General features: G+C 43.9%; 1 pseudogene; it reads right to left on the bottom strand.

Annotated features, from left to right (window-relative positions):
- Window positions 1–354: 354 nt before the first annotated feature.
- On the bottom strand, window positions 355–2,782 carry LOC129665277 (40-kDa huntingtin-associated protein-like; annotated as a pseudogene).
- Between the last annotated feature and the right edge of the window lie 3,208 nt (window positions 2,783–5,990).

The following is a 5,990-nucleotide window of genomic DNA, read 5'->3' as shown; positions in this document are numbered from 1 at the left end:
CATGGCAACGGGAGAATTGGAAGAGAAGTGAGCAGGATCCTGATGCAAAGGCCTGGGTGTTGCTAGCTCCCAGCAGGTACAAAATGCCAGCCCAGCAGTTGTTGAGCTCATCAGAGCTCCCCACACACACAACTGGAAGTTAGGAGGCATGACAGGCTGGTCAACGTGGTGACAGGCTAGGTGTCCTCAATGGAAGGTGGCTTGTGGCCAGGCTCTGAGTATGGGGACCTCTTGGCCAGCTACCCACAGGTGTAGAATGCTCAAGAATTGCTTCTTGTGGAAGCAGAAAGTAGCCAAGGCTGGGGAACAATTTGAGCAGCTGGCCTGTGAGCTGTGTGCTCAGGAGTGCCTGCCCTATGTTGTCTGGCTGTGGCGCACTGCCACCAGGCTCTCTTCCATGGACGTGGGGAAGTGCTGGCCCTCACCGAGGCTGCTTGAATCTTCCTGAGGCAGGAGTGTGATGTGCACCTCACAGTCTTTTGCCATCACTGTCATGTACCACTTTGGGATGCTGACAGCAAGAAAGCCACCAGCAGACCTTGGACCTGAAGCATAAGCCAAGATAAACCTTTCTTTACAGCTAGCATCAACTGTGGTATTGTGTTACTAGCAATAAGAAATAGAGTAAGGCATTATAGTCATGAGATTCATTGGTTTTGTACCATATACCCCATTGGCCAGGCAGCAGCTGGCTTTATAGGATGGTGGTCTAACTTGGGCTTAGATAGGGTGAAAACAAGGGAAAAAGCACTTAGGAAAGTTGGAATGCCCTCCTGCCAGATATGCTAGGTGCCTTAAACCAGTTTTCAATATATGACAATATATTTACTTTTCTCTGTAGTTCCTGGATCCATCTTTCTGAGAAAAGTAAAATTGGCCTTGTATAACTTATTATTCAGTTGGAAACTTTTCTTTGTTATTTGCCCCAGCTGCACTGGGTTACACAGTTTAGTAGCTCTAGTCTCCAAAGCAAGAATATTTAAGGGAATACAATTATAGCTTTAGGGAATTAGATTTCTGAAGATGCTGAAAGGTAGAAAGGGACTCTAGGTATTGGCTGGGAAGATAGATCTTGATTGCATTGATTGCACAGGAGCAACTGTGTTACAGTTCATTATGAGCACAATCAGAACTATGGTTCGGAAACAATGGACCTATTCCAAAGACTTTTAGCAATCTCTTGCCCCAAACTTCTGGGTAATGGGAACTTGCTGCTACCTCCTAATAAAAGCAGGAACACCAAGAGATCACATGTGCTACTCAGAAGAAAGGTTTTGCTCACCTCATAAAGAAGAACCCAGGCTAGCAGAGTGTGCAAAAGTTAAAATAAATTTGGAATGTGTGACAGAACATGCCAGTTCTGCCTACCAACATAGTCCTCATGTCCAGAAAGCAATAGATTATGACAATTATATTTTATGTCATCTGCTGCTTTTCCCTCTCCCCAGACTGCTGGGATAATTTATATGGAAATCAAGGGATAATGTATTACAAGGAAGGCGATGACCAAATCCTCCTAATTTTAGAGACACAAACATTTGTAATCTTTTGTCAATACTTCTTGATGATGTGAAACTGTAGCAGGATTAAAATGAAAGGAAACCGTTATGTCAAAGGAACATCTGTCCTCCTGTTTTTAGTAGAATTATTGGTAAAATGGCCAGACAAATGAATCAACACAGTATTTAGCAACTGATCAATGCATAAAGAAAGCAGCATGGAACAGTGTCATCTTATCCAGCCTTAAGGATGAAGTTACCTCATTTGAGGCTATATGGATGGACCAGGAAGGCACTAATTTAAGCAACAAGCTGGATGCACACAGCTAAACTACCACTGTGGCAGGAGAAATAAGAGAAAAAAAAAATATAGAAGCAAGAACACATCTTTCATCACTTGTCCCCAAAGATAAAACAAGTTGGTACCAGGGGAAAGGCTCTTAGGTTCACACTTACCAGAATCCCTGTCCAGCGGGGGAGATGGTTTCCTGCAGGAGGTGGTTCTGCTCAGCAGTCAGCAGCGACACCTTCCTGATGGCTTCAGTGTCCTTTTTGTGAGCAGCCATGACCAGGGATTGCAATAGCAAAAACAGCTCGTCCAGAAGCTGGCTGCTGCTGTCCCGGCTGTGGCTGTCCAAAGCCTTCCAGGTGTACTTCTCCAAGCTCTGGGTGTGCTCCAACAGCAGTTTGGAGGGCCGTGACTGCAGAAGCACCACCACCACAGGACAACTTACACCTGACAAGGATATCTGCTAAGGTCCCCATTGTCCCTGGAGTAGGTGCCTCAGAGCCTGGGGAGTGGTCAGGGAGCAGGGGGAGGGGCAGGGTCAAGGCTGAGCCAGGTCTTGGCTGGGGTCCCAACAGGGGCAGCTGGGGCCCAGGCAGTGGCCTTTGTGGTGGCAGTGGCAGCAGCAGCACCTTGGGATGCCGAAAAGGGTGGCCGCTGTGCTCCCAAGCCAGTCGTTCATATGTGTAAAGAGCACCAGGACGCCTGTGTAGTCTTGATCCAGCAGCCGGAAGGAGGCTGCCTCACCGAGTACCTGCAGCGCGGCCAGTGGCATGGTGGGGGTGGGGGGGGACACGTGTAGTTACTCAGAATGCTGAAAGTGAATGGCCATGGCAGTGGGCTGGCCCAGTGCCCAGAGGATGTCAGTCAGTTCTTTTCACAGGGCAGCGAGGAGAGCAGGCTGGCCCAGCTTGAGGTGCAGGCACAAAGAGGTCAACTGCAGAGGCTAACCATAGGCAGCAGGACAGCACAGGCGCTGGCACACTTTGCCCTTCATACCACTTGTGTAATATACCCCTATTTTGAAGTCTTTCCCTGCTAAGTTTTTCCCTGAAAAACTTCCTGACTTTTACTGCTACTCCAATTTAAACACACATATCTAAAGATTCAAAGCTAACATCTTCGCAACACCAAAAGTTCAGTGCTTATCTTTCTAGGTCTGTGTGTTCCCTTACTCAGAATTGTTTCCAGCTTCGATCATTTACGTGAAAATTTCATCATTTCCTGTTTCATCATATCTGAATGACATTTCATTGTGTAAAGTACCACATTGTCATTACTCACTCATAAGTTGATGAGCATCTAAGCTATTACCTAGCTATTGTAAATAAAACAATAATTGCCAAAGTCTGCTGCCAGAGTCTCTCTCTGCTTTGGCAAGGTTCAAGTACAGGATCTGGGACAGGATGCAGAATCCCCATTTGCTTTATCTCTTGAGTCACCAAGCTGATGCCATAGGCAACTGGTCATGACTGAAAGAAGAAAGAGGTGACGGAGCCCAGGATCTCTTGTCTAGGACTATGGACTGGCTGCGCTGCTGCTAAGGAGAAAAACTTAAACTGACCACCTTTACCTTTTTCTCTGCAGGGGATTCTGCAAAAGGAGCTTCTAGGCAAAACTTCAGTGGGTTGTAAAAGGAGGGTCTTTGATCTGAGATTAGGTCCTGTACAGGCCTCCACAGGCTAAAGTAAACTTTGGGCTGCTTATAAGGCTGATGGTTAGGTCCTGAATCTATAGACTTATTTGTGAATAGATAAAAAAAAAAAGGGAAAAGGAGAAAAAGTAAGCAATGACCACTCAAACACACACACTAAAGAGAAAAGGACGAAGTAAAATATTTTAACTTCAACTTTAACAAGTTTCACAAACTTACATATGATGAAGATCTTGATTTTAGCTGGCATCCCCCCTCTGTAGAAAGTGCAAGTTTAGGCTGCTGGTTCCATAGTATCAGCCCATATGTACACATAGACAAACAATCAGACATATAGACCTGTATGTATTCATATACACATTCAATGGATGATATAAAAGGAGCTCCTTACACACAGACAGACAATTGGCATGCACTAATTAATATATGTACAAAAACAGACAGATGGATATATTTACATGCAAACACATATCTCTATACATATTTACAACTCAGGGATGAAGTGAATTCCAGCGAGCTTCAATCCAACCATCTTCAACCCTCAGAGGGCTTCCACCCAACTGGCTTTCACCAACGGTTATTGTGTGGTCATAGTTTTATACCTCTGATTCAAAAGCTCTTTATGTCAGAAAAAAAAGATTTACCTCATAGTCAAAATCATGAAAACAGATGAATTCTAAAAAGCAACAGGTTACATGTTTAAAGAGTAAACATTTCTTATTTATGTGTCTATTACATAAGTTCATAGTGAGTTCTGAATGACAAAGGTTGACAAAGCCTAAAAGTTAACAGGGTCTAAAGTTACAAGAATATATGTCTTTTCAATTAGGACTGACCTGGCTACACATTTTCCAGCTATGTCTTAGTTTATAGGGAGTTCAAGACAATATTCTTATCTGTCTTTCATTCTAAGAAACAAAGTAAATTTAAAATGACAGTGTTTTATGCCATAAGCTGACAAGGTACAAGGAATTACAACAGAGCAGTTTGTATATTTTGACATTAAGGTTTGTACTTAATTTAGACATTTGTATGTAGCCCCATTATATTTTGGGTTCATGAGAAGTTTAAACCAACTTGTGTATATTTATAGCATATACCATGATTTGTGGTGTCATCTGGAGTGAAGGCTATCTGAAGCTACAATTCTACTTCAGATCTGTCTCCTAATGAGTCATCTGGAGGTCCACAGAGATATTGATTGCAGTCATAAGCTTTTACAGTTTAAAACTGAATCAAATCAGAAATTCCATAATCAGGAATTCATTCACCTGGACAGCAGTGTGTCTTCAATAAGAGCCCATGGAAAGTTTGTTCAGTCAGAATTGGTACATACCCAAAAAGTGATGATTTACTCTATGCCAGATTTTAGAGGAATGCAGCAGTGCACAAATGAAGGGATTGTCAGAAGTGGGAAGCAATTCTAGGGTGCATCATAGTACAGACCTTGCAAAATACCAGATTCCTTCCAGAGAGCTCTCATACTTACTGAAATTCCCCAAGTTGATGGTTCTTGACATTGTGTCAGAGGCTGGAAGCAATTCTAGGGGTGAATCATAGTACAGACCTTCCAGATCACCTTCCAGAAGGCCCACATGCCTAATGAGCTCCTTTAACAGAATGGCTTCTGACAAGCAATGACCATGGATGAACTTGTTCATTGATGCTCATGAAAGATGAGTATGTTCAAGGCTCTCTGCAAGAGGGTGTGCATTCTTTGGGCTCTTAATCTTACTTTTGTGTTTCTATGATGTGAGCCACAGCATGTATGTGAATGTCAGAGAGGAGCTTTGTAGAGTCAGTTCTTATCTTCCACCTTAGCATGGGATCTGGGGAGTGAATTCAGAAAATTCAGGTCTCAGGACAAATCTGGCCTGGTCTCGAGGATGGGTTCTGAAGATGGGCTACCTGTACTAGCTTAGGGGCCTCAGGAAAAATCTGGCCTGGTCTCAGTCATAAACATAGCTTAGAGGTCATTTGCGCTGTTACATAGTCCAGGTCCTGGTTATGGGAGCTTGGGGGAGCCCCTACCTGTACATGTACTGTAAGGGTCAATTTAAACTATTAAGTATCTCCAGGCCTAGTTTTGGGAGCTTGGGGTGGGGGGCACTGATTATACACAGAAGGGTCACTGAGACTCTTAGGTATCTCCAGTCCTGGCTGTTAAAAGTGTAAGGTTTGGCCTGGGTGTACAGATAACTTACAGGCCATTTGGACTATTAGTTACCTTCGATTCTTGTTGGGGGTACATGGGGGAGCCCTTTGCTGTACAGATAATATGAGAGTCATTTAGACTACTAGGCCTCTCCTGTCCTAGTTGCTGGACCTGGGGTGAGCCCTTAACAGTACAGGTAATGCAAGAGTCATTTGCAATATTAGGAATCTCAGGTCGTGATTGTGGGAGCTTGGTGGGGGGCACTGGCTGTACAGACCGCATGTCATTTAGACTATTAGGTATTTCTGGTCCTCATTGTCAGAGCTTGGGGGAGCCCATGGCTGTATAGATACTTAGGGTCATTTGCACTATTAGATATCTTCAGTCATGGTTGTG

This window comes from Psammomys obesus, unplaced genomic scaffold (assembly GCF_907164565.1).
Source record: "Psammomys obesus unplaced genomic scaffold, mPsaObe1.curated_primary_1811, whole genome shotgun sequence".
In the NCBI taxonomy this organism is placed as follows: Eukaryota; Metazoa; Chordata; class Mammalia; order Rodentia; family Muridae; genus Psammomys; species Psammomys obesus.
This window is presented reverse-complemented; position numbering and strand designations above follow the sequence as displayed.